This window comes from Mobula hypostoma, chromosome 2 (assembly GCF_963921235.1).
Source record: "Mobula hypostoma chromosome 2, sMobHyp1.1, whole genome shotgun sequence".
NCBI classification, from domain to species: Eukaryota; Metazoa; Chordata; class Chondrichthyes; order Myliobatiformes; family Myliobatidae; genus Mobula; species Mobula hypostoma.
This window is the reverse complement of record NC_086098.1, coordinates 185,512,033-185,524,096: the sequence shown is the minus strand read 5'-3', so window position 1 is coordinate 185,524,096 and position 12,064 is coordinate 185,512,033. Positions and strand designations below refer to the sequence as shown.

General features: G+C 39.9%; 1 long non-coding RNA gene across 1 annotated transcript in view; it reads right to left on the bottom strand.

Moving 5' to 3' along the window:
• The window catches only part of LOC134342746 (uncharacterized), a 49,706-nt gene that overhangs the window by 31,220 nt on the left and 6,422 nt on the right, over window positions 1-12,064 (bottom strand). Inside the window, exon 2 of the long non-coding RNA XR_010017088.1 lies at window positions 1,053-1,276. This is a non-coding gene — a long non-coding RNA (uncharacterized LOC134342746). The remainder of the gene's footprint in view (window positions 1-1,052; window positions 1,277-12,064) is intronic.

Genomic DNA, 12,064 nt, shown 5'->3' with positions numbered 1-12,064 from the left:
GAGGACGACTAGACTCAAAAACATTTATTTTCCCCGAGCAGTCAGGCTGATCAATGCTCCACCCACTAACCCACTCTTCCACATTCCCCACCACCACTACTTCATTTCCTGTCAGTGTCACTATGTACAGACACTCCTCTGCCTAGCATCACTATGGACATGCATAAGATAGCTTGTATACAATCAGCCTATACATTATTTGTGTTCTTTATCTTATTGTGTTTCCTTTTGTGCTGCATCAGGTCCAGAGTAACAATTGTTTCATTCTCCCTTATACTTGTGTACTGGAAATGACATTAAATAATCTTGAATCTAATGAAACCTTTGTAAGATTCTTTGGTGCAGAGCAAAACTGCACGGACACAATTTTATTCTCCAGTTGTAAACCTCGTCTATCACCATTTTAATACTGTGGTTGTGGATTTTAACAAACACAAATTAGCACTGTATAAAGACAAAGCAGCTGTAGTAAAGTGTCAAAATGAGCAATAAATCATCTGGTTTTAAAATTATACATGATAATTCAGGCTCAATTGCTGCACTTGGCAGACATGCCAAATACAAAGCCCTCAGCTGGAGCTGCTCTCTGGGGTACAGGTTCATCAGCATGCTTGACATGGTCAAGGACGTTCCTTTGTTTATTCTTTAAAAATCTTATTTGTAGTCTCATTTAATTGGCATTTTGCAATGTTTGTAAGCGTTATTTAAATAGATTAGCATGTCAAGTCTTCACTCGGATTTAAGAAGCATCTGTTTATAATTCTCAAGCATTCCAATTGTTTGTGAAACACGTTAATGAGTGAAGAATATAACTACAAATTTTATATTCTAATCTTTCTACCCTTTGAATAGAAAACTATTTTTCATTTCTATTCACCCGGTACCTGTAGTCCACAACATCTTGCTTTAACACAATAAATATAAAATCTTGTCTGAAAGAATAAGATTAAAGCCCACAGTTATAATGTAGTTTCAAAGAGTCTTGCACAAAGTAGGGATAGATCGCCATCTGATGCTGATGAATAGGCCTGCATATGTTTATGATGACTCACCTTCTAGAAATGCTTAATGATAACCTTGTTAAGCGAGTTCTTTTAACAAGACAATGGAAATCTGAGAGCTAAATATTCTTTTCTGGTAGCCCCTTGGGATCAAGGGTGACTGACTTCAGCTCTGGCTTGAGGGGTTCAGAGCAGTTGATGACGCCACTGCCTGCTTCCTCAGATGAATCAGAAAATGCATGTTCCTTCCACTTCTCATAGTTGGACGTGGAATCCTAAGGTATATTTAAAACAAAAATTGATAGACTCTTGATTAGTCAGGATGTCAAAGGTTATGGGAAGAAGGCAGGAGAATAGGTTTGAGAGGGATAATAAATCACCCATGTTGGAATGGCAGAACAGACTCGATAGGCCAAATGGCCTAATTCTGTTCCTTTGGTTTATGGCCTTTCCATCAGCCTTTATTTACATAAAAATATAGCAACCAAGAGAATCATTAGACTAACGAAGAACACAAATTATGGAAAGACATTATATGCCAATGCTTGACATGTGGTCCATATTTTCACTATCTTAATGAATATAATAATTTAACATGGACTTTTAGACTATTATGTAAAGATTTTTCATTTTCTATTCCCCAACTGCAAAAACCACAACTAAATCCAGAGCAGTGATAAATTTCAATAGCTCATTGAATCTTGCCCTGACAGTACAGTCTGTGGCTGCATGCCAAGGAAAACCTTGATTTACGTATAATACACAACGCAATAGAAAGTCAGACAAGAATATAGCTATAATCAGAAATGTAACTTATTTGTCATTGTATCCTTGGGCAAAATTAAAATGCACAATCAATTCTGAAACAGGTATATTATGCAATAAACACCTTGAAAAAGCTTCAGGAATGGTTTAGAAATTAGTAAAAAAAATCTTCTCATAAAAAGCATCCATGAAACGACTATAAAGATGTCTGTCTGATGTGTAAGGATATCGGTGCCCAGTGCAAAAATCAATCCACCAATGTAGTTGATCCTTAATAACTCCTTCAATTCAGAGGTGACAAGGGATGGACTTAAATGCCAGCTTTGCTAATGATGCCCACATGATTAGTTAATTATCAACCCTTTGCTAAAAGACTAAAATTTAGGTGACAAAAGAGCTAAAATGCTTGGTCTGGAAAGTCCTTTTGGAAACCTTATCATTTTCTTAACATTCAATAGAATAAGGTATTTTCCAAGAGCAGGAATGAATGAAATTATGAACAAATCAAACTGAGATCTGAGGACTCACGACCAAATGCTTTCCATTTGAAGAAAGTAGAGGTAAAGAAATCATGAATTGATTCAGTTTGATAAACATTTAACTGCAATAAATCTTTAAGGGAAAAAATTGATTGGTGAACATGATTTTATTGCACCCATCTCTCTGATTGTAGTCCAAGAAGCCATATTTGAATGAAGCAATCTCCCCCAGTCACTATTCTTCAGCAAACGGCAGAAGGTATGTCTATGTCTCAAGTGCAAGAGGTTGATTCCTCTCTAATCCTTCCAGCCTGCAGCACTCTCTTTTGGTTGCTTCTATCATAATTATTTTTATTAGGAAAACAATAGAAATGGACATTTAAGATTATCTGTTGTAAACTTCATGAAAAAAAATAACTACAGTGTAAACATAAAGTTATTGGAGCTGGAGTACAACTGCCCTCAAACATGCCATGTCATTCATGGCTTATCTATGCAGGGCTCATCTCTTCTGTGCTAGTTTTCCATACCCCGTTTCAAATATTTCTCCACCAAGTTGCATTTAATTTATAGTTTGATTAATTTTGAAGGCTATGTAAAAACAAAGGGAGAATCCAAGTCCCTAAACTACAAGGAAAGAATTCTGCACAGCCCTCATTTGGCAGGTAAAGTAGCAACATACAAGTGACGATTTCACACAGCTCACCAGTTAACAGATGATTCACCCTGCTCCACCCTTTATGCTTGCTTTAAGCTGCACTCTGCTAACAAGTCAAATCCTTTGCAAAATATACTGAACTACAGACAGCAGTATCATGATTTTAATTCAAGTAACATCTCCCAGAAAAGGTGAGGAACCCAGTCCTGCTAAAGGATTTTGGCCTGCAACATCGACTGTACCTTTTCCTACATCCTACCTGGCCTGCTGCTTTCCTCCAGCATTTTGTGTGTGTTGCTTGGATTTCCAGTATCTGCAGATTTTCTCATTTGTGAGAAATATCAATAACTTTTTAAAATTAAATTGCAGATGCTGGAAATCAGAAACATCAGAAAATGCCATTACTAAAGCAGAATTAGTTCAGGCAGTATGTGCACCAAGAGGAACAGTCAATTTTTACATTCAAAAGGCCCTTGATCAGAATGAGAGAGAAAACAAATTCATTTGAGAATTGTGAAAATGATTGCTGAATTAAAAGGGAATTCCTCTGATAGGGTGAATGTATGGTTCACCTTGAGAATAGAGTGTACAGGTCATTGAAGGTTATAGGGGGCAGCAAGGGAACATGGAGAAAGATACATAATGAGGGTAGTTAAAGAAGATGCAGTGAAATGCAGGCTTGTGGGATATGGCCAGCAGGTAGGACTGTACTTAGAGATGAAAAGACTGAGCCAACATCACAGACATTCAGCAGAAAATGCCTAATTTTGTTCTATTATTGACTGGGTGCTGTGACTACTGAGGCACGGAAGTTGATGATATTAAAGTCTTATTCAACACGGATCTTCAGGAGAGGATCAAGTTCTCTTCTCCTTACAATGTTGCACACTTTTTGAACACAAAGACAATAACAAACTATTAATTACCACTTCAATGGCTAAAATTACTTAATAAACCTTAATGTTTGAATGCATAGATTTTTCAGAATTACACATTTGTAATGGTAGTACATCCCAACAAGCAGAAACTATTTGAATATTCAGTGGTTAGTCCAAAACTTCCTCAGCACAAACTCGAGACACCCAAACTATACTCATTTATTGCAGTGTTGAGGGATAGATTTCTGAATATGCAATTAGCTAGAATATTAAATGACAGAACAGACTGTTCTGAACTGCACATTAAGTGGCAGCAATAAACCTTTGACAATGTTAACACAGGAGATGGCCAGTTAACACCTCCCAGACTTCATGCTGAAGCTTTCCAATCAACGTGAACTTTTTTTTTTTTTTTTTTTAATTATTTTCTCCTGCATTCTTCCAATGGTACAGAAACAGAATGCCCCATGCCCAATGATCAATTTCAATAGCATTAAAATACTAGTTGAAAGCTGAACAGATTTTATTCCCTGAAGACTGGTTCTCATTTTTAATTAATATCTTCTATCCATAATTTCATTACTCCTGATTCATCCCAAACATAGAAATCAAGTTATCAGAAGTTTAATATCAAATATCACTTTAATACCAAATGCCGCATGCTACAGCTACAACCTACACATCAACACTATGCACCACGTTCAGTGCTCATAGTATGAGCACTGGAGAAACTGAATCTAGATTTAGTGAACACCTTGTGAAGCAATGAACTGCAGTGCACAGGGACAATACTGAACTCCCTCATTTTCATCATCCACCAGATGAACATGATGACTTGCACTCTGCTACAGTGTTATGAGATCCAACTTTGGTACAAGGAACAGTGCATGCTCTTCCATATGGCCATTTCATAGCCTTCCAGATTTTAAGCTGCATTTTACAAAGTCCAATAACTCAGTTCCTCTTTGTATCAGAAAGGGCCAATTCTGCTGTAACCTATTCATCTGTGATATTGTCTGCTTTTTCCTCCCTCAGTATTCTGACCTGCTGCTCATGCCTCACAGCCCTGTATTTCACAATCTTTACATTCCTTTCTGTTTTCACTCCCTAACTTGCATATGAGCATACGATATATGCATATGAGCCTGTCAGCTAGGTGTCCTCTAAAATTTACCCCAAAGCAACACTGGCTCACCTACTAGAGATGTTCTCTTTGCACTATCCAATCTACCCACCGCTTTCTGCAATTTAAAACATTGTTCATATTTCTGATCTGGGAAAGGGGAAAACAGTCTCTTTCTACCATGCAGCACACAAAATGCTGGAGGAACTCAGCAGGCCAGGCAGCATCTATGGAGAAGAGTAAACAGTCGATGTTTCGGGGCAATACGGTTTACTCTTTTCCATAGATGCTGCCTAGCCTGTTGAGTTTCTCAAGCATTGCATGTTGCCCTGGATTTCCTGGATCTGCAGATTCTCTTGATTGTGTTTCTCTTTCTATCTTTACAGCCTGACCTGAGTATTTTGTGGTCTGTTCAAGAAAGGCCAGTGATTTTAAAAAAAAATAATTTAATTTCACTAAGCTGAAAGTAAATCCAAGCTACATGAGACTAATGGAATCACCCAGGTACTGTTCCAATGAATGTGCTTTTGAGGTAGCAACCGGGAGGTAGATTAGATCACTTGTCCACGTGCTATTTTAGCTTACGCAACATCAAGGTATTGTGTCTACAAAATAAAAAGCTATACGCATCTTAAAATAGTTCAGAATAATCATGTGGCTGTATCCACAAGTGTAGGAGCAGAAGTAGGTAATTTGACCCATTAAGTCTGCTCCATCATTCAATCATGGCTGATCCAATTCTTCCAGTCATCCCAACTCCCCTTCCTTCTCCCCATACCCTTTGATGCTCAAGAACCTAGCCATCTCTGCTTTAAATACACCCTGTGACTTGGCCTCCAGAGCCACTCATGGCAACAAATTCCACAGATTTACCACCCTCTGACTAAAGTAATTTCTCCACATCTGTTCAAAATGGACCTCCTTCAATCCTGAAGTCTAGCCCTCTTGTCCTAGACTCCCCTGCCATGGGAAATAACTCTGCATATCTAATCGGATCATTCGGAATGTTTTTATGAGATTTCTACCCCCTCCCCCCCGAATTCTCCTGAACTCCAGGGAATACAGCCTAAGAGCTGCCAGCCGATCCTCATACAGTAACCCTTTCATTCCTGGAATCATTCTCATGAACCTTCTGAAACCTCTCCAATGTCAGTATATCCTTTCTAAACCAAGGAGCTCAAAACTCCACACAATACTCTAAGTGTGGTCTCATGAGTGCCTTATACAGCCCCAACATCACATCCCTGTGTTTATATTCTATACCTCTAGAAACGAATGCCAACATTGCATTTGCCTTCTTCACCACCAATTCACCCTGGGGGTTAACCTTTAGTGTATCCTGCACAAGGACTCCCAAGTCCCTTTGCATCTCTGCATTTTGAATTCTCTCGTTTAAGTAATAGTCTGTCCGTTTATTTCTTCCACCAAAGTGTATGACCATATACTTTCCAACATTGTATTTCAGTTGCTACATCTCTGCCCATTCCCCTAAACCATCTAAGTCTCTCTGCAGGCTCTGTTTCCTCAACACTACCCCCCCCCCCACCCCACCTATCTTTGTATCATTGGCAAATTTAGGCATGAATCCATTAATCCTATAGCCAAAATCTCCTTTGTCTACCCTGCTCATAATTTCCTCAAAAAAAAAAAAAAAAAAAAAATTGCAGTAGGTTAGTCAGGCAGGATTTTCCTTGCAGGAAACCATACTAGCTTTGGCCTATCTTGTCATGTGCCTCCAGGTACTCTGTAACTTCATCCCCAACTATTGGTTCCAACAACTTTCCAACCACTGATGTCAAGCTAACAGGTCTATAGTTTCCTTTCTGCTGTCTCCCACTCTTTTTAAATAGCAGAGTAACATTTGCAATTTTCCAGTCAACCAGTACAATGCCAGAATCTATCAATTCTTGAAAGATCATTGTTAATTCCTCTGCAATCTCTCCAGCTACTTCCTTCTTAACCCATGGGTGCATTCCATCAAGTCCAGGAGCTCTATCCACCCTCAGACCATTAAGCTTCCTGAGTACCTTCTCAGTCGTAATCTTCACTGCACATACTTCACTTCCCTGACACTCCTGAATGTCCGGAATAATGCTGATGTCTTCCACTGTGAAGACTGATGCAAAACACACATTCAATTCCTCTGCCACCTCTGCACCTCTCATTACAATATCTCCAGCGTCATTTTCTATTGGTCCTGTAATCTATCCTCCACTCTTTTACCCCTTATATACTTAAAAGAGTTTTCAGTATCTTCTTTGATATTAGTCGCCAGCTTCTTTTCATAGTCCACCTTTTCCTTCCACAACACCCAGTACAGCACAGCCGATCCCCTAGTGGGCTCAACAATAAGCTGCTCTAAAAAGCCATCCCTTAGACATTCTACAAATTCTCTCAAGGTCCAAAATGTGCTTGGTTTTCCCAATCCACTTTCATGTTAAAATCCCCAACGGTTATCATGACATTGCCCTTCTGACATGCCTTTTCTATCTCCTGCTGTAATTTGTAATCCACATCCTGGCTGCTGTTTGGAGGCCTGTATACAACTGCCATGAGGGCCTTTTACCCTTGCAATTTCTTAACTCAAGCCATAGAGACTCTACACCTTCCGATCCTATGTCATCTCTTTCTACTGATTTAATATTATTTCTTATACACAGGGTCACACCACCCCTTCTGCCTACTAACCTATCTTTCTGATACACCGTTTATCCTTGGATGTTCAGCTCCCAATGGCAGCCATCCTTTAACCAAGTTTCAGAGATGGCCACAACATCATACGTGCCAATCTACATGTAGCTGAATTTCAAGATTGTCCATTTTATTTCTTGTGCTGCGTGCATTCAAATATAACATTTTCAGTCCAGTATTTGTTGCTTTTCGTTTTAACTGCACCATGCCTCTATTGCCCTACAAGTCATGCTACTGGCTGTGTTTATGACTCATCTCCTACTTGTCCTTTCTATCATCTCTGTTGCATGCTATCTTTGATTTATTTCTGTTTTCCTCTTCCTCAGTCCTATCGCTCCAGTTCCAATGCCCCTGCCAAATTAGTTTAAACCCTCCCTAACAGCTCTATTAAACCTGCCTGCTAGGATACTGGACCCCTTTGTGTTCAGATGTAACTCGTCTTTTTTGTACAGGTCATACCTACCCCAGAAGAGGCCCTAATGATCCAGGAACCCGAAGCTCTGTCCCCTACACCAGTCTCTCAGCCACACATTAATATGCCTGATCATGCTATTTTTGCACTCGCTAGCATGTGGCACAGGCAGCAATCCTGAGATTACCACCCTAGAGGTCTTGCCTTTCAGCTTCCTACCTAACTCCCTGAATTCTCTTTTCAGGACTTCCTCCCTTTTTCCTACTTATATCATTGATACCAATACTTCTGGCTGACCACCCTCTCCCTCCAGAATATTCTGCACCCGATCCAAGACATCCTGTACCCTGACACCTAGGAGGCAACACAACATGTGGGTATCTCTATCAGGCTGACAGGACCTCCTGTCTATTCCCCTCACTATGGAACCCCCCTATGACTACTGTATTCCTCATCTTCTCCTCTCCCTTCTGCACCACGGAACCAGGCTCAATACCAAAGACCCAATTGCTGTGGTCGTCCTCTGTCAGGTCACCCCCTCAACAGCATCCAAAACAAGATGAAAATTACTGAGGGGAATGGCCACAAGGGTGCTCTCTACTATCTGAGCTCTTCCCTTTCCTGATTGTCACCCACTTATCTAACTCCTGCAGCCTCAGGGTGACCAACTCCTTGTAGCTCCTATCTCCTGCTCACCTTCCCTAATAAGTTGTAGGTTATCAAGCTGCAGGTCATCAAGCTGCATCGTTCCAGAACCTACATCTTGGTGCACCTGGCGTAGATGTGGCCATCTGGGAGACTGGAAGAATCTCAGGATTCTTTAATGTGCAGGGGACCCACAGAGACTTGATAGAGTAAATCCAAAATTGGCTTGACTATAGAAAACAGGATAGTGGTGGACTGCTGTTATTCTGACTGGAGATCAGCGATAAGAGTTGCTTCACAAGGATCAACCAGTGCTGCAACCTCTTGCTTATGATAAAGGGAAATAGATTGGATGAAAATGTAGGTGGGCTGGGTTAGTAAATCTGCAGATGACTGCAAAATTGAAGATAGTGTGGAAAGCTGGTAAATGACAAAACCATATGATGCAAGAGCAAAACTAAACCATTTAGCCCCACATCAAATATCCTCTGTCATTTGTGGCCATCTTTGGGGAAAAAGAATCTCAGGGTTATTTACAGCATACTTTATTACTTTACTTTCTTGTCGCCAAACAATTGATACTAGAGCGTACAATCATCACAGTGATATTTGATTCTGCGCTTCGCATAGATACTATGATAATAAATATATTTTGGACTTTGGATAACTTATTATCCCTCAATCCCTCTCCTGCCTTCTTCCTGTAACTTTTGACATAATTAATCAAGAATTTATCAATCTCCGCTTTAAAAATACCCATTGATGTAGCCTCCACATCCATCTGTGGCAATGAACTCCACAGAGAATGAAGTAGGATAGAGACAAATCGTTAATGTGGACAAAGTGCCAGGTGGAGTTTAAACTGGACAAACTGTTTCATTTTGGAAAATCAAATGCAAGAGGAAAATACAGTGAATGACAGGATCCATAAGTGCATTGATACGCAATGGAATTATGGAGTACAAGTCAAGTGCTCCCTGACAATGGAAACAACTAGTCTTTCTCCCCCAGGGTAGAAATGTCAAATACTATTGGGCATAGCATTACAGTGAGGGGGAATTATTAAATTAGATCTAGGAAGAAAGTGGTTTTTTTTTGTTTTTACACAACGAATGGTAGGTGCCTGGAATGTACTGCTAGGGGAGACACTGGCAGATATGACAGTGATGTATTTGTATAGGCACATGAACAGGCAGGGAAGTGAGACATGGATCATGTGCAGGCAGATGGGATTAGTTAGATTGCCATGAATGGTAAAGACAGCAGAATGGCCATGGAACTTGTTTCGTGGAAGCAGCACAGTGCAAGACAAAACTATGAATAGTTACAACATAAACACACAGTTCGAAAGAGGAATGATGTAGTGTTTATGGGCTGTTCAGAAATCAGATGGCAGATGGGAAGAAGCTGTTCTTAAGTATTGCGTGTAGTGTTCAGGCTGCTGTCCACTACCCTGAGGGTGGTTATGTGAAGTGGACATGCTACAGATAGTGACAACCTTAACAATAGATGCTGCCTTCTGAAGTTGTTCAGTCCTGGGGAGGGTTGTGTCATTGATGGAACTGGCTGAGTCTACAGCCTCTTGTGATCCTGGGCACTGGAGGCTCCATGCCAGATTATGATGCCACTTGTCAGAATATCTATAGAAATCTGCAAGTGTGTGTTGATGTACTCCCAATGAAATAGATCCACTGCAGTTTTTGCCATTGCATTAATGTGCTGGGCTAAAGGGCCTGTACTGTTCTATAATGTTCAGATGGTTGCACTGATTACATTGATACCATCTTAGATGATAAAGTTGGCATATGAACTGAATGAAACAAAAAAATCTAAATTATACAGTTTCATGAAGGCAAACAATGTTGTGTTACTATCACTCAGGAAAAAGCAGCTCCTATTGCTTGAGAAATGACATGCAAAGACTCAAATCCACCTGCATTGAGCGGAATATCTGCTAACATTAGGCAGCAGCCGGTGCACATGTGGTGAGAATGAAGATAGTTGAAGATTCTCCAGGATGTGGTGGTTCTTGGCAAAGCTGAAGGATTTAGATGACATGGCTGCTTGGATCAGGGAGCATGGGGGCACTGGGAGGTGAAGACAGCAGACAATCAGAAAAATCAGGGAGTAGCCCTGAAGTACCAGTCAATAGTATTCTTACTTCTGGAGAGAGTCAGCAGCTAGCACCTGAAGAGTGGGCAAGGGATGGGTGATGGATACTGCAGCAGTTATCTTAGACAATATTCTCTGCTTTATAACTGATCCAATTTTAAAGTTAGAGAACTACTTGTGTGGAGTTGGAATATTAGCTGGAGAAACACCATCCACCCCGACTGAAAGAACAATACCTACATTTGCTTTTTCATGTCATCAGATTGTCTAAACAACTGGCAACAGAAGAGTTGTAGTAGAATCAGTGCCAATGTCATTTTTAAAAAAAAAATATATAAACAGTACAATTAAAATCTTAAAAGGAAATTCTTTGAGACCTACCGAAAAGAAAAATATCCGTGTGTTAGGACATCTCAGCAATTAAAATGTTAACTATTTAGATTATACATTTTGCCTAAAAGAATGATACACACATTTTAAAATGTTCATAGATTGATGGTTAGTGGTTTGACGGATAACAGATTTCAAAACTGTAAAGAATACAAGTATAGAAATCAGTCAAATGTAGTGACTGATTCATGAAAGTGTTTAAATCCCAAACAAATCTTAACATTTAAGATTTGCAATTTAATTGCAACTTCTAGAGATAAAATGCAATAATCAATTTTGATCAGACTTGTAAAAAAGTCAACAGAACTAAAAGTAAAAAAGGAAAATGAAACTTAAGTGTACAAAACACGACAGCCATGTTACACACAAGGCATCATCCTAGCTCAAAAACTAAGGATGTCTGTTAGCCAACTGGTCTAAAATACTGACTATTCTGGCAACAATTTATTTTTAGCTCAGTTTATGTTCATTTTGAAGATTTCCATCTTTAAGAACACCATGTACATATGCTCCAACTTCTCATTTAAGCTGGCTGCTTATCTCACAGCTAAACATGAACATTATCACATAAGCTGGGTCACATAAGACCAAGGAGTTGGTGGTAGACCTGAGAGCTAAGGTACCAGTGACCCCTGTTTCCATCCAGGGGGTCAGTGTGGACATGGTGGAGGATTACAAATACCTGGGGATATGAATTGACAATAAACTGGACTGGTTGAAGAACACTGAGGCTGTCTACAAGAAGGGTCAGAGCTGTCTCTATTTCCTGAGGAGACTGAGGTCCTTTAACATCTGCCGGATGATGCTGAGGATGTTCTATGAGCCTGTGGTGGCCAGTGCTATCATGTTTGCTGTTGTGTGCTGGGGCAGCAGGCTGAGGGTGGCAGACACCAACAGAATCAACAAACTC